Source organism: Myzus persicae, unplaced genomic scaffold (assembly GCF_001856785.1).
Source record: "Myzus persicae strain clone G006 unplaced genomic scaffold, MPER_G0061.0, whole genome shotgun sequence".
In the NCBI taxonomy this organism is placed as follows: Eukaryota; Metazoa; Arthropoda; class Insecta; order Hemiptera; family Aphididae; genus Myzus; species Myzus persicae.
Window position 1 is genome coordinate 146,115 of NW_019102298.1, and position 16,688 is coordinate 162,802.

Consider the following 16,688-nt stretch of genomic DNA (forward strand, 5'->3'; position numbering starts at 1 on the left):
AAAGAAACGAGAAGACTACAGAAATTCATAGTTGAGCTACCAAATATTCACCTTCAAAATAAGGGAAAGTGTCTGTTCAACATTATAATTTTTCTCCTTTCAACACCATCTAATAAAAAAAAAAAAAATATTATTACTCAGAAAATGCTTTCATCTTTGAATGGTTAACATTTGATTTCTGGCCATTTTTGTTACCAGGACTATAATATTAGGCCGAGCAATGGTGGTTTTGAAGGAGGTCACCCAACGACCCCTTAAAAGCTGGTTAATTCATTATATATAATTAAGTGTTGAGTAATAATTATACATGACAATAAGTATTAAACATTGACAATAAAATATAGCAACATTTTTAAAACTAACAAGAATAAAAATATGTAAGTGTGTCAGTACAGTTTTGGCAAGGCGACGAAAACAATTGTTTGATTATACTTTTGTTCTGTGGTCTTAAATACACCATCACTCAAGTTCAAGTTCTTACAAAACTGATACTGAGACCGACTGGTTCTTTCTTGTGTGAAACGGTTTTTATCAAATTGGTTGATGTATGGAACGTTTCCTCTTAATAACTATTCGTAAACGCATATTGTATATATTTGCATAATATTATTGGTTTGCTATATTATACGTTTAACTTTAGTGTTTTCATAATGGTTTTTTTTTTTACTCAATAACTTTACCAAACATAAAATGTATTATTAAATACATATACTTAATAATACACGTATAAATTATTATTTAAAGAATATCTGTGAATTAATTTTTATACGAATACATAAAATATGGAACATGAAAAACTAAGTACCACTTGAATAAAATAGCAACTAATCGCATTGATGTTTAAACTTTAAACATTGTGTATATTATATTTCTATTGCCGGTTAAAGTATACTGTTATATACTATATAGTTATATAGTTGATAGAGCGACTACCGTGAGTCGTTTGACTGTAGAAAAATATCCTTACACTAAGAGTCTAAGACTTATACTGTGTCGCACGTCCTCGGGGCTTGTGTGGCTTGTTCTTCGCACCAAGCGTGTTGAAATTTATTATTCTGCGATGCTTCCGTAAACGTCTTAAGATAACAACGAGACACTATAATCATGGAATAATCTATGCTATATATTCAGAGCTAAAATTATTACCATACGGTATGGTGCATTGTTAAGGTTCACCAATCTATTCAATGCCCGTAGGTACCCGGTCCATTTATGCACATAATATTATAATTTTATTATTTTAGAAAAACCAACTATTCGTTTAAATGAGATATTTTATTCATCACATAATATCGATTATAGTATCAAAACAGTTAAGTCAATAAGAACATCCTTGTTATTGTAAATAACATTGTGAGAGAGGTAATATAACAAATGTATTGTACAATATACTTAGGTCATAATTTACAGAGAATTTGTAAAAATATAATATATTTCAACAAGTTATTGTTTTAGGTGTACACAATAACAATGACTTATTCAAATAATAATTGAATAGTAGTAAAAAGAAATTTATGTCTCATGAAATTTGTTTCCATATTTTACAATTGTATAAAGTTCAATAAATTTAGTTGCACATATCATAATTCTATATAATTAATACCTCATATTTAATATATCATAATAAATACGTGCGTTACGTATTTACCATTTACCATTTATATATTTATTATTTATACATAATTCAAGGGATATATTGTAAATACAATTAGTAATTTAGTTTTTAAAAATAAACGTGTTTTATATAATAAATGTTACAACAAATTTTAAATGCATTTATTATTTTTCAATTATAGTCCATTCAAAAAATGTGCGTATAGGTACACAGTAATATTATAACTTCCCTACCACATTTCTAAAAAATCTACAGGTAAGTATTAAATTCAATAGGTAGATGTTTTAATGTTAATTTGAAATCAATATGGAATAGTTTACTTATACCGTTTTTATTATAATAAAAGCTCTTGTTTACAAAATCTGTTAATTAAAACTATTTTGCAACGACAACTGATTAACAAGAAAAATAAAAGTATATTTCCGTACATGGATTTCCATATTGTTGTGTAATATGTCGCCGAAAGAACTGATTCAAGAGTTTGTAAGATTAAATATTATCTCCAGCGAAGCGTGTTCAATCTTTGTCATCGGCATGTTTGCAGACCTCGGGTGTCGTTCTTCAGTGCCATATTATAGTGTGCTTCTCAGATCAAATACACACACACACACGCACGCATGCACACACACACACAAGAACACCCACATATTTTTTATTTGATGTCTAGAAAAAATTTTTTTTGGTTTTTTATAAAAGAAGATTAAAATCTGCAATAAAACGGAAATAAATGTAGCGAATGAAATAGAGAAAAAAATGTGTGGTGTATAATGTATATTGCATTTTAAATCTCAACTTAAATATTTTATTTTTTTATTTTTTGTCAAATCAAATCAAATGATTACTATACTGTTCGTGTTCATTTACATATTAGTGATGACAGTTTTTTTTTCGATTGTAATTCATAAGTTGTGTACATTTATACGTTAATCTAAAGACAATTTCACTTTCGATTATTTAACATTTTCCCGTTAATTTTTTATTTCAACATTTTATTTGATTCAACAATGAATCTATGAATTATGTTTTTGAATTTTGTATTTTATGACTTGATTAAATATGTGTGTAATAATACCTACCTAATACTTGTATAAACAATATAAAGTACAAAAATCACATTTTGAACTAACAATGATTGTTATAATAATTGCATACAATGCAATACATTGTATTGTTATTGTAAGATGGAATGTTTTTGAAATTAATTATTGACCTTTTATTTACCACACTTAATATGTGGTCCAAATTGTTTATTAGATAATATTCAATGAAATATTTTAATATATTAAAAGTTCTTTATGACAAGAAGGCAGAAGAATTTTAGTAAAAATGGTACCTACATGAATGTACCTACATATTTACCAGGTGGTACTGATAATTATACTATGTTACTTATATAAATGAGTATACAAATATGAGGTATGTGTACATAAGATAATAGTTTGGTTGCATAAAAAATATTTTTTGATATTTTATTTATGGTATGCACATTTATTAAAAACCGACCATAATTTTAATTTATATACCCCCATAAATATTTTTATTTGAATTTTATATTTACTGTAAATAAACAGTCATATTTAATTTTTGAAAAACGACATTGTCTTAATCCTGTTGTCTCCGAACCTTTCAATTATTTTACCCTTCCTCGTTATATTCTTTAAGAAAATAATATTGACGATGGTAATTTTATTCATTGATATTTTGCTGTTCTGTTTACCGATAAAACAGTAATAACGGTGTATCTGTTTTATACGGATAAGCTACACACGGTGACAAATTTTACACACATACTCAAAATAACAAACAAAATATCTGTCGTATAAAAAGAAAAACGATTCACTCCCCTTTCGTTTTCTACGCCGATACTATATCTGCATAATATATTTATAATCCCTGGTCGTGAAGGCATACAAATGTTGAGTATGAGGTTAAAAAATACATATCTGCACAGAGCTTATTTCAGAAACGATGCATCAAAAATATACATTTCTGTAATTACACTGCGCCCGACATCAGATTTATTTTGAAATACTGTGTTTTTGTTGGATGTGATCCTTATTTATTATTCCTGTTAAAACTACCAATAAAATATAGTATTTTGTGCACAACTATTGCAAACACTGTAATTCTGAACTGGTTAAATCTTAAATGCTTACATTGGATTCAATAAAATAAAGTAACTTTAAATGCTGTGTATGGAGCAGAAGAAAAATATTTTATTTCATGAGTTCAGTTATTAAAATGTTACTACAACAGCACAATGATCAGCATGTGCTTTTTAAGTTTTATATTATAATTATAATTATAATTTTTTTTATGAGAGATTAGTATTAGTATTTTTAGTTAAAAATACAGTATTTAGTATTAAAATATGTTGTTATTGCCATGCATACCTGACGTGTATTGGTTTTCGGTGTTTATTTTAAAGTCTTTCTTGAAATACATTTTTTATATTTCCAATAAAATATATGTATAGAAATGGGTGCAATGTGATAATTTCTAATTTCTTCCTCTTTCTTGGAAAAAAAAAAAAATAAATAAATAACAAATCTAATTTATAAAAGTTATTTATGAAGTATAATTATTTAAAAAAACAATTTTTCCTCAGAAATTTCAATCCGTAGAATAGTTTCTTCAGACATTTGTTCTTTTTTATAGATTTATAAATATTGTTTCAACAAACTTTGAGTTCGATTTTTATGTAAACAATGAACACAGTATACTTACTGGAAATCAGCTATCAAATCATCTAATAGTTATTAAGCAACGTTACGTATATCATTTTCATTATATGATATAAACATTACTTCTATGAATCAGAAATAAATATAGGTAATAATATTGTTAAATTGTAATACAATAATATATTGAACATATTGTGTATTTAGAATTGAAACACTTAAAGCTTATTTATTTTGATCCCCTTTATTCGGATAACTCTAACATTTAAATTTTCACCGATAGCTTAGGTACCTACCTACTTACTATTTATGTGAATAATTTTCCAGTACACTTCAAATAAATTATTATGAAAATCAATTCGTTTAAACTTGATTTTAAAAAGAGATTTATAGAGTGGTTATTCCAAATGTATTTAACAAAAATGTATCTATTTTTATACCTGAATATGTATGGTTCCTATTTATCCTAGAATATTTTTATTTTTTGGGTTGTATTATTTTCATTTAAAGATCATACTGATAAAGAAAACATAATATATACAAATGTATAGTTAATAGCAACATTGCGGTAAATAAAATAATACAACGTTTTTCGGGTACTAAAATCATGTACGATATACCTGATTACTTATAGCCAAGAAATAAGAACTAAAACAAAAACATTAAACACTTACATTAAGGGTGTGACAATGCTATAAGATTTAATGGGTTCATTGCAGTCTGAAAAAGAATCATCATTTTACACAATGCTACTTTTGGTTACTAACTTATTGATTCTATTGTAATTCCCAACTGCTCATTTCAACAACAATTGTTTTTCGTCTCTTTTTTTTACACATACGTATAAAATATAAGAATACTTAAATGTTTTTATTTTTAAGCTAGATAACTTTTTTTAGTAGTATTTTTTTAAATATGTACAAACAATCAAATTCTAGTTTTATCAACATAATATAAAAAAATACTACTTTTTTAAATCTTTAGATTCTGAATATTAAAAACAAATACTACCACGTGATTACGTAAATAATTGAAATGCAATTTTTTACGTACTGACGTACTTAAAATTCTTATACATGGCAGTTGTTCACCATCTAAGGGATTTTACAGTATTATTTATTCTTGGTTTTCACACTGCAATGTGATTTCATTACATATTGTAACAGACATTTTTAGTATATGCTAATCTGTGAGTAGATGATGGTTTTTAAACAGCATTGATAAACGATTTATGGGATAAGTATGTTATTTGTTTGTTACCAAATGAATAAAGTGAGACTACTAAAATACTGAACTACGAAAAACCCTTAGATTTAAAATTACGTGACAACAAAACGGCTAATTTAGTAAAATCCACATTTCAGTTTTGTTTAAAAATCCAATTATGATGACAGTACATTAATACAATTTATAGCATACACTTAGAGATTCAGTTATTATACCATAAGAAACGTAATCTCCATGTTGACTGAATTTTTAATTTTTTTTTTTACGTATTGATATAAAGCAACTATGACCATTAGCTGTTTGCAGGTTTCATTAGTTTGTTGCTGTGGGTAGGAGGAGAAGGTATAGTTGGTTAGAAGTGTCAGAACACGTCACGTTTGTTTGGTGAGGATTTGTCACTAAAATCCGGGGGGTCACCCATCCATTAACCAGCGACACCGGCTGATTTTTGCACTCAGAGACAAAACATGACTGAATACAACCACCGTACCGTACCAGTCCATTTATATTCACTTTAATACAAATAAATGACTTAATAACGTAGGTTAGAACCAATATTCTTATTCTGTAAGTCATATCTACTATAAACAAACAACAAAATAATTATTTTAATAAAAGTTTTAATTTCCTATTCCTACCTAGTTAATTTTGGCTTTCTTTGAATGTATACCTATTACATAATAATACGTATTGCAGCATTTATGTATCTTATTATTCGGTTGATTTAGAATTTTTGATTTTATTTTTTTTACGGTTGTGATAGTTTGACAACACAAATAAATTGGAAACATTTATGCATTAAGTCTTACTTTGATTCTATTTAATAGCTTTAAACCGAGCAGAGTTAGTTTTTGACACAAATAAATTGTAAAGTACACATAATATGGAAGTCTATTCAAACGTTGATTATAAACCTACATGTTGTGTAACACACACCACACCACACCACACACACACACACACACACACACACACACACACACACACACACACACACACACACCTATATTTACTTATATATAATATATTTTATGTGTGTGTGCAAAGATAGTAAGGGCTGAGGGCACGTTTTTTTTTTTTTTTGAAAATCGTTTTTGATTCGGTCGTTACAATTGCATTTTGAGAGCGCCCCTACTCCAAGCCGGTGTATAAATAAAACGCGCTAGTGTGTTTTATATTCCACATGGGAATAACGTAACATAGTGCTTGCGTATACCCGTATATATACAGTAGGAATCGTTTCTTTTATCGTCGCATAAAAAAGGAGCAGTACGGATTTCTTATCAATAATGGGTCAAGTTTTCCGTCGTTAATTTGCATTTTTCAACAACGTTGAACCTATCCTGCGGAGACTGAACGCGCCCAGTATAAAATATAGTTGATAAATATCGAAGCCATTATCAGATAACCATAATAGAAGAGTTGTTCTATGCTCAGATAAACTATCCTTAGGTTTCTTATTGTGAATGTACGTACTTGCAATTACTTAACAAGACTGTGGATTAAAAATACTATAAAGGTATAGACATATAGTGGTATAGAAACAATTATATGAATCCAGAATAATCATTTCATTATTAAGTCTCAGTAAATAATAATATTATTCGTCATTTCTCATTTTGAAATATTTCTTAATGTTGTATATTATTATTGTGTAGGTGTATATATTTTTAGTGACATCGAAAACCAAAATAAATTTTGAGTAAAACTTCCAGTTTTTTCCTTGATTTTACTTTTTTTGTTTTTGTTTGCTTTTAAAATCTAGAAGGAATCTTACATTTTGACCTCCAGAATACATCAACTAGATTCCCTTCCTCCACGGAAAAGATACTGAAGTTGTAAAAGGAATCATTATTTCGACTACTTATCGTGTACCTAGGTACACAGACACAAAAATTAAAAAAAACACACATCATTATAAAATCAATATATTCATTGCTCTGCTCAGAATCTAAAATGTTATTAGAGTTCCATTAAATAAAAGTATAAGTTACTTCAATGTCGTTAAACAAAATAATATACATTTAAAATTATTGGTTTTTCGTACTATATTTATTATTACTTACACAATTATTAAAAAGTAAAATATAAGGTTTATACTGTGTTTTATATTTTAGTCATGTTTTGTGAATGTTCTATGCAGTTCATTATGTAATGATTAATTGTTAAAATGTCATAGTAGTTTGCATTGTTATTGTTATGATATTTTATGACTTTTGGCATATTTTTGTACATGCTATAAAAAAAATGTTCAGTAAGGGAAAATAATATATTATTTTTATTGTCTATTTTATTGGTAACATGCATTATTTCGTATTTAATACATTTTACTTAAAATGAATGTTGAAAATGGCGCATTTCGGTTTCAGAACACGTTTTATTTTACAAAATCTACTTAACCTCATTAATGAGTAGGGCCTGTAATGGATACGTTAAATTTAAATTCAATGATTTATTATCTTAGTATACGAAACAAATTCCAAGCAGCTACAGCGATGTATCAGTTATCATCCTCTATTTCTAAGGATATTTTATAATTAATTTTTACTACTAATTTTAAAATAAAATAAAAACTGTAAGAAATATATTTTCTATTTGTTATACACTTATAATATGGTAGGCTCATCTAGTATATAGAGAGCAGGTAAATTGATTAGTTATTAATGATGAAGGTCTCCTGGAGATGAGCCATTATGATCCAGTCAGGGAGTGTACTGCATGTACTGTGATTGAGCACAGGTCGAAAAAATGACTGGGTACGAATATTAGTGCCTGGTGTGTTGTAGAATGCTCGCCGACTGCACAAAAAATATAATATAATTATTGTTATTAACTTATAAGTCAATACTAACATAAGGTATCATAAAACGGTGTAAACAGGTCCCAGGTATAAATAGCTTGAAATTAGTTCTAATATTTTGTTTATGATATTGTGTATGAAAAATAATAATATAGGTACCTATGTAAATATTACTGTTTTTCCTAAATATTGTTTGTATCTAATTTTCCTCAATTACCTTATGAAGTACTGGGAATTTTTACTTTTGACCCTTGGCCTATCCCGAGTAAAAACTAGATTCAATTTTAAAACCACTATAAGAAGTAAAGATCAAAGACCAAAGTATTTTTCTACTATAAAAAGTGGTTTCAGACTAAAAAAGATATCACTTTATTCGCTCCACATAGAATCTAAAATCAGTTAAATTCAAAATATGAATAAGATAAACAATATTTATAATATCTCTATAAAAACATTTCGTATGGCTCTAGTTAAATATTCATTGTAGAGTTATCTATTGAATATAGCTTCAACAAAAAAAAAAAAACTATTTAGAAGTATAAGCTGTAGAAACAATTAAGTTAGCATAAAAAAAGCGGGTGAGTGGATGTTGCTCTGCTGTACAGTTATCATACTGTAGTAACTGTAATGGATCATTGTGTTAAATTTGAAATCAATAACATAAAATCATTGTATACGAAAAACAGTTTTAAGCGAAGACTGCAGTCTATAAATCTATAAGTAAGCCTATAATATTTCATAATCAATTAGTATATTTGATGTTATTGTGATATTAAGTAATTTATTTTACTATTAAAAATTAGTACTACAGTAGATTAAATTCATTTTTGCTAAAAAAATTACATTTGAAAAGTCACCGTGTGTGTAAAATATAATAATATGCTCCAAAAGTTTCAAGTAGCCATTAGCTACTTATGAATAATATTTTTAATTTGCAACAAAATAATTTAAATCATAATTCTTAGTTATTTAACAACATGCAATTTCGTTCAAATTCAAACATAAAATACCAAACTAAGAAAACCTTGTTTATACATAGTTTGGATTTTTTGGTTACAGATTTAACTACTTGTGTGCAACTTTGTTTTAAATTTTTGATCCTTAGCTATAAATGTTGATCATTTTATAAATATTTAACAACAAAATAATTTGTAAATTTTCAATTGTACATATTATTTTGTCGAAATTTGAACATTAATTACTCATAAAGCAAAATTAAACGCACGTATTTTTAATATTTTTCAACTGCTATTGTAACAATATATTAGAAGCCTTGTAGACATATGGTGTACATTTCAAGTATCTGCAGTTTCTCGTTTTTGAATAACAACCAAATAAGAAAATCACTACTTGAGAAATCGAGTGAATATACAATAATATTGTAAATATGTAATTTGATTTTCTGGTAGTAATTTTTTGGTTAAGATGCGCAAAATTATAAGTAATCTTAAACTAAATATAACCAACCCCCCCCCCCCAAAAAAAAGTATCAATTATATACACTTTCCTACTAGAAAAGATGCTGTTGAAGAAAATTGAAGCACTTTCACTGCCCCAAAAGGTGATGATAGACACGCAAAAAAACACGCACATCATTGTTAAATCAATAAATTCATCGCTCCGTTCAGAATATAAAATAATTCAAGTATATTATACTATGATTGTAGCTATGGAATAAATTAATCTATATGGCTTTTAGATTTAATTCCATGGAATTAATAAAACCTCTATTATTGTTTAACGATTTATTAAGATTCAATATTGGCATTTACATTATTTTATTTATAAAGTTGTATGATATTACGTGTAATAGTATGAGCACTATACAGATTACATATTTGCTAAAAAATATGTTTCATTATTTTGAGCATCACGAATATTTTAAAATAGTCATGTTTTTATAAGACGGCGTGACGAAAATTATTGTAGCCTTAAGAATGTTAATCGTTTCATTTGGTTTCATTTCAAGCGGAAAATTGTGTTTCCATCGTGTAGCGCACATACGGTTGTCGTGTTTATAAGAATGTAGACATTTCGTAAATACTTGAGGTTTAATTCAACTTAATTGGCAGATAGTTCTCCATCTAGTACATCCTAAAATGCTCGAATCACGTTTTTGAACGACTGCGTTTTCCATTCCACTTCCATTAAAAAATAAACACATTTAGACACATCTAAACTTTTGCTGAACCGCCCAAATATTCCAGAAACATAAAAAAACCGGAGAAGGCGTTTTGCTACGTAGGTGAGTATTTGTTGACATGAACTAGGATACTGTAATGGATGTTTTAAATTTGAATTCAATAAAATAATCAATTACTGCATAAGTACGAAAAACGTCTCTGCGTGGAGACGGTTTGTCAGCAAATACGTTTCTAAGGATAATCATAATAATTTATTTTATCTATGGTCATTAGCCTGAATTTCAAATAACTTATGTAGAATTTTTTATTCATTTTGAAAAGCAAACTTATAAGTTATAGGGGATCTTATATTAAACGTTCACACATTAGGTATAAAACATAAAGACCTGTGACTTTGTAAGTTGGTTTCAATACAGATTTCTTTATATATTTTAATGATTTTGAAGAAATTTGTAAATATTTGAACTCCAAACAGTTATAAAAAAAATGTAAGAGTGTATTTTTAGATATTTTCAAATTTTCAGTAAGCTGTATAAGAATACCATAGAGTAAACGACAATTTGCTCATGTAAGTTAAACCAACGATACAAATTATAAAAAAATTAACAATTTAATTCTTCAACCATATCGTCCATATCAATTCTGCATACAGTGCGAAATTTTATAGACTAAGTGACAACCATTTCTGTACGCCGGACAAGCATGGACGTCAACACGACCTTTTGTTATAATAATTATAACTATTTATTTTATTATGATTTTTTTTGTCCTGTCTTCTGATTTGTAAATACATTAAACACGTAGTATATAGTATCTTTTATTATTAATATTGTATTACTAATTGTTATATATATTCCAAATGTTAAAAAATTTAACTCTGCTAACAATAAGTTTTAGATGACTAACGCCAGGGAAACTTTAAATTAATAAAAACAAAAATCGAAAATAAACTAACGAAAATGAAAATGCTTTTATACCTAATAATATGAAGACAAATGGACAATTCTGATTTCGACTACACGTCATAATATTACTATGTTAGTGATTTTCTAGTTTTTTACTAAGCAGCATTACACTATTAATTAATCTCATCAACACCATGTCCAATGTTTCTCTCTCTCTCTCTCTCTCTATCTTATTTCTCTCTCTGTACATATTTATACATATATATATACATATAATATTACGGTGTGAAGTTTTGAGGGAATCTATGTTGCTACCCACTGGGAATTATCACATTGAACAACTGAACAAGTTTTCGTTTGTTGTATTATCGCAGAGCCCGAGAAATTATTGTATCGTGTTGAAATTCTACGTGAATCCTCAATGTTTATCTTTAACGATTTCCTTTAAACCTTTACCATAGTATATTTAAAACATGAAGTGTATTCTTTATTGAATAATTGGCAAAATTTCGTATCTACCCCTATTAGCAATAAAACGTTGGCGATAAAAGTGTGTAATGTTAGCAGAGGCGTTGGTATATTATTATATATGATAATAAATAAACAGAAATATATTATATACTTCCTATGTATAAACTAAATATATAAATAATGTGTATGTATTGAGAGAGAAGGATATCTGGTAAACAATCTAGAAATAAAATACTTAACAATATCTGAATTGTATAAATAATAATAGTGAACGGTATTGCATTTATATTATTTTCGTTACTACAAATTCTGCGAGCGTAGGGTGTGAGATATAAATGTTATATTTTATTCGCATCACAATAATTCGTAGAAGAAGATAAATATAAACATTGAGATATCACAACGTCACAAGAATAACAAAAAAAGGAAGTTAAGATAAAAACATATAATATGATTATATTATTAATACTGATTGGGTAATAAATTGTACTGTATTATTGTGTGGCGGCTGGAAATCGTAATAACAAATCGTAGAAAAGTAAAAACTGAAACAAATAAAAAAAAACTATGCACATATAACGTACTTTCAGTCCTGGAGGGGATTATCTTAGCTGAAAACGGTAACGCTGTATGTGTGCTGTCTCGATAGACTGGAATTACCGTTTTGAGTGACAGACCTTTTTCCTTTATACAATTGATCGGATAAAATGCCGAAGGGAGTTCAAATGCATCCTCACGACCGTAGTGAATATGTGTGCGCTTGTGTGTTTGTGTATTTGTGTGTTTGTGCGGTCTAAAGGACGCAAGCGCTTTGAGCCGGACAGAGTTGGGTAAAAGCAAAATTATCGTGTCAGGAGGATTTACGTCCGACGGCAAGCGCCATCGGACTACTCGTATGAAATTAAAATTTGACATAATTTTTTTTACCACCGACCAGACGCCTTACGAACTTACTAACGTTTTATCTGACATTAAAACATCTTTGTCTCTAGTCCACGATTACATTTTTCACCCGAATACGGCAGCGACGAGGAGCATATTATTATTTCCTACGAGAAGTCAACGTGAATAAGTCGTTAAAACCACGACCACCGCGGTCGGACTTCACGCATATAATAGCAGATGATGGTGACTCATTTGTTATTCGCAGTGCACTATGCAGGCGGTGAAAGGTTCTGAAAACAGTGAATTGGCATGCATAATTTATGCAAGTCCAAAATTGATTTGGAAATTTACCGGATTTGGACGTCAATGTTTCAAGTGACCCCAGCCGATTTTCCTGAATTAAGCTATTATGAAGTTTATAATTCATATTCGGTTCAGCTCAGGGATGAGAAAACTTGTTTAACTGAGGGTTAAAAAGTAAAATAAATAGGTAAGGAGACAAAAAAAATACATTACCTATATTATATTGTTTATATTGTTCATGTTATATTTATTTATTTTATAATAAAATAAATGAAGGCTCTCGGTCTGAGTTCAGTGCAGTTGGCTATAGTTTGCACATCAATGGTCTAAATGAATATGTAAAATTGCAGATATTATAATATATATTTTAATAGTGTACATGCGATTAACTGAAGAGTTAGTTTCAAATGGTCTCAATTATGTTTGCACTATTTTTCTGTAGTTTTCAAAACAAACAAGTAGTTACAAAATGTAAAAAAAAAATTGTAATAAGATATAAATGATTTTATTCAGCTGATTAATTAGCAAATTAGAAAACTAAATAACATAAAACGTAAATTACATTTATGAATTGATATAACATAAATATCTGTCGTGTCCAATATTTTTTCTTTTAGCAATATTGTTCTTTGATTTCAAATTGACGTAACTCTTGTTAGTAGGTACTCTGATTTCTACATAATATTGTAATAAATTTGGGGTTAGAGTAAATTGATAACATTAACCAATTGATAAACTTAAGTTGGAAGATTTATAATACAAATGCAAGTCGAGGAAATTCATAAGCTGAATATTATAGAAATTCACTCTTATCAGAGTAGGATAATGGATTAATTGTATTGTTAAATAACTAAAAACATTTTATAACACCCCATGAATTGTATTTGCCTTCCTCAAAATGTAGAACTCCTCATATAAATATTAAATATACATTTATATACCTATGATAAATTATTCACACAATTTTAAAATTAAATTAAATATTGTTTTTATTTTATTATCAATTTCTAACAGAATAAATAACTCGTGGTGTTCGAGTTTAAGTTGATTGAAAATTGTATTTAAAAATATTATAGTCTCTTAAAATAATAAAATAGGAATTTACTGTAGCTAATATCTTTTTCATAGGTATAACATTATAAATTATTGTATATTTTCATCTGTTGAAGTTTTTAAATTATGAATGATGATTCTCGACATGGGATTATACACGTATAAATCTACTTTGAAATGAAGAAAATAATAAGTTGTTCAAACCGTTTTAATAAAATGTTTGTAAAAGTATTATAATTTATACCAAGTTTTAGTTTTGACAATATATTTTATATGATTATACAGTTTTTTTGTATAATAATATTCTCATTAATTTCATTTTTGAAACTTAAGTAATTAACTACATTAATTATCACTGTATTCGCTTTAATGCGTACATAATTTCTAGAGCTGTTTGTTATACATAATGTCGTCGTGTTACAGCTTCTCTTATGAGATTCATAACTTGACTAATGGCACGATAGGATGGGTTGTGTTTGTCGGTTTTTTTATGCAAATGTTCCATGATCCGTTTTAAAAATGTTAAAAAAAAATATATATTGTAAGTTATAATAACACCAATTCATTGCGTTATTTACAAAAATGTTATTAAATTAATGTTATTTTATATTATGTCTATTTATTAGAGTTTCTCAATTGTACTTGTAAATTAAAATAAAAACTGCGTTTTGTTAACTAATTGTTTAAAAATGGTAAATTTAGAGTTTCCGACTAAAGCAGGACGCTTAATGGTACACTGGTATAGAAATATATACATATGAAATATAATGTTCTTCTGCATTTTACCTGTAAAAAGGTTTAAATTAAATTTATTACAAACCCTTTGAAAAATAATCGGTACATTATATAGTGTAAAAGCTTTAATTATTGCCGTGTCATATATTTCATTAAGGTCTTTCATTAGTCGTTTGTAATTAGCTTTCATTTAGTTTTGAATTAATAATAATTATGTAGTTGAATAATAATTTTTTTCTCATCGAAAAATAAATATATTGTATACACCTATTGCATTATATTATAATATTTTAAAATAAAACATTATTTTAACCGTCGTATTTATTTAATTGTTTTAAAGTTTACCTTAAAAACTATACACGTTGCCAACGGATACAACTTGAAAGTTTGAGGGTTTTTGTATTTTTAGAATTGATTATGTCAATGCATAAAATAAAGAAATGTGTGCATAATTTGTTTTTATTTTTTGCTTACATTTAATAATTAATTATAGTTATACAACCTTAACAGTAGAAACATTTCTGAAAGAATATAAAACTGTTGTTGCTCGTGAAATTATAGTTCAGGTATTTTGGTATTATTAGTCTAAGTTAATTACGTTCATAATAATTATGATTATTGTATAAATTTCAAATGCCAGCAGTTTTATTTTCATCGTTATGGTTTGCTAAACTTTAAAGCTTGTAAAAAAGTTTTGTTGGTTCGCATAAGCAATTATAATATTTCATTAAGTTTATTTAAATCATATTTAAATATATTTTACTATTATGTTGTTGTTGATAAAACTATAATAACTAAAAGATCTTTTAAAAAGCTATTTAGTGTTTAATGAATTTGTATTACCATTAAATAAATACAGGCTCTAAAAAATCATTTTAAATTATAATCGATTTAACATTATTATTTTAATTGTTAATTTTTTGTAAAATATATAAAACAATGCAATTATATATAGATTTTTAACTATTATATTAATATATTCCTAGCTATAGTATGCGTTAATTAAACATGTCGACTTAAATAAAAATAAAATAAAAATAAAAGTATATTTGTTTACCAATCCAACAATAAATACTGTTTTATTACAGAAAATAATTAAGAATATACATACTCTGAGCTTTAATAAATCTCCAAAATTTATACTTAAATTGTATAGGTTAGGGGTTTCTTATATAGTTTACATAGAAAATAAATTATTATCAAACTGGACAGGTCATAGCTCAGAGAAATAATATTTAAAAAATGTGTTCATTTTTCTACGACGTTTTATAATCTGGGGTTACTATCTAAAATATTAATAATGTAAAACGAATATTCAAGCATGGTAAGCATAAATAATCAAGTTCATATTATAATCTGATCAATAATAAAATGATTTTAACATAGGTACAGTAGTTATTGTGCGTATAGCGATAACCGTTACATAACCACAGAACTTACTGTTGACTGTGTGTTATTTTATATCAATTGTTCACATAAAATAAAACTGAACATAGCAAATACGAATATTATTGTAAGAAATAATACAAGATTGATGGTATCTTATTCCATTCCGCCTTTTCGGACACTGTGTTTGTTTTAGGTCGGTCTCGAGTGTGAGGAGTAACCATGATACAATATCTTCGTTTAAAGATAAGGCCAACCCAGCCAACCGAGTGAATAAGACACAATGTAAGGAAATTAATACGTGACACCGATACATGCGACTGGATCACCGGAATGCAACAGAAACCTCTGAATAATGCATCCATTCAAACAACATAAAGCGCAGTTCAATAATGACTGCACAACACTCATGTGCATTAAAATGTATTATGCATATATTACTTTATCTCCTTCGTTTTTACGAATTCTATATTACATGGGCAT